The following is a 1,560-nucleotide window of genomic DNA, read 5'->3' as shown; positions in this document are numbered from 1 at the left end:
TGAGGCGATACGCGGCGGTGGCTGGGTGGGACCGTCCCCGGCCGGTGAGGGGGGGCCGCCCGGCGTGCTGGCAGCGCGGTGCGTGGGCGCACGCGCTACAGCCGGCTGGTGGGGGCGGCCAGTGGCAGGCGCGCCGGCCGACGGACGCGGCAGGCGGCGCAGCTGCGCGCCGGCGCCCCCTGCTCGCGGCGCCTTGCGGCCAAAGTAGGTCCTCGCGGGCCCGGTGCGAAGCGCGGTGGCCATCTGCAGTGTGCTGGTCCGATTGAGGACTGTGTGCGCTGAGGATGCGCCGCCGCCCGGCGCTCGGCGCCGCGACGCCGTCTGCTGCTCGGTCGCCCCAGCGGTTCTCGCAGGTGGTTTGTATCGCAGCTGTGCGGACGTGTTGGCGCGTGCGCTGTGCTGGGAGAGTTCGCTTCGGCACCCAAGTGGGGCTTTTGTCCTTCTGTGGCGCTGGCGTTGGAGCTGCCGGTCACCGTAGGTGGCGCGTGTTGTCTCCCGCCGGCAATGCCACGACAGCACGCTCCCGGGCCTCTGTCGGCAGCGGCAAGCTCAGTTGGGAGCACGGGTGGTCGCACCTAAAGCGTCTACTCGCCTAACTCCGGGCGATTGCGCCTCTCTCGAACCCGACCAAGTACTTAGGACGGCGCTGCGCGCCGCCGGGACCTGAGAGGGTTTCGAGGTGTGTTGTGCAGGGGAGCTCAGCCTCCTCCTGTTTGCAGAATAATTGAGCGGACGCTTGCGTGTTCGCGCGGGCCCCCGGGACACACTCCCGGGCGGCCGGCTGCTCAGCTCTAGTTGACGCAGCTCCCTGGTTGATCCTGCCAGTAGTCATATGCTTGTCTCAAAGATTAAGCCATGCATGTCTCAGTACAAGCCGCATTAAGGTGAAACCGCGAATGGCTCATTAAATCAGTTATGGTTCCTTAGATCGTACCCACGTTACTTGGATAACTGTGGTAATTCTAGAGCTAATACATGCAAACAGAGTCCCGACCAGAGATGGAAGGGACGCTTTTATTAGATCAAAACCAATCGGTCGGCTCGTCCGGTCCGTTTGCCTTGGTGACTCTGAATAACTTTGGGCTGATCGCACGGTCCTCGTACCGGCGACGCATCTTTCAAATGTCTGCCTTATCAACTGTCGATGGTAGGTTCTGCGCCTACCATGGTTGTAACGGGTAACGGGGAATCAGGGTTCGATTCCGGAGAGGGAGCCTGAGAAACGGCTACCACATCCAAGGAAGGCAGCAGGCGCGCAAATTACCCACTCCCGGCACGGGGAGGTAGTGACGAAAAATAACGATACGGGACTCATCCGAGGCCCCGTAATCGGAATGAGTACACTTTAAATCCTTTAACGAGTATCTATTGGAGGGCAAGTCTGGTGCCAGCAGCCGCGGTAATTCCAGCTCCAATAGCGTATATTAAAGTTGTTGCGGTTAAAAAGCTCGTAGTTGGATTTGTGTCCCACGCTGTTGGTTCACCGCCCGTCGGTGTTTAACTGGCATGTATCGTGGGACGTCCTGCCGGTGGGGCGAGCCGAAGGCGTGCGACCGCCTC

General features: G+C 61.3%; 1 non-coding gene across 1 annotated transcript in view; it reads left to right on the top strand.

Annotated features, from left to right (window-relative positions):
• Positions 1 to 805: 805 nt before the first annotated feature.
• The window catches only part of LOC126432772 (small subunit ribosomal RNA), a 1,909-nt gene continuing 1,154 nt past the window's right edge, over positions 806 to 1,560 (top strand). The window contains exon 1 of the ribosomal RNA XR_007578214.1: positions 806 to 1,560. This exon is cut by the window's right edge and continues 1,154 nt beyond it. This is a non-coding gene — a ribosomal RNA (small subunit ribosomal RNA).

Source organism: Schistocerca serialis, unplaced genomic scaffold (assembly GCF_023864345.2).
Source record: "Schistocerca serialis cubense isolate TAMUIC-IGC-003099 unplaced genomic scaffold, iqSchSeri2.2 HiC_scaffold_1153, whole genome shotgun sequence".
NCBI lineage: Eukaryota > Metazoa > Arthropoda > Insecta > Orthoptera > Acrididae > Schistocerca > Schistocerca serialis.
The sequence above is the reverse complement of the archived record's forward strand: the minus strand, read 5'-3'. Positions and strand labels throughout refer to the sequence as shown.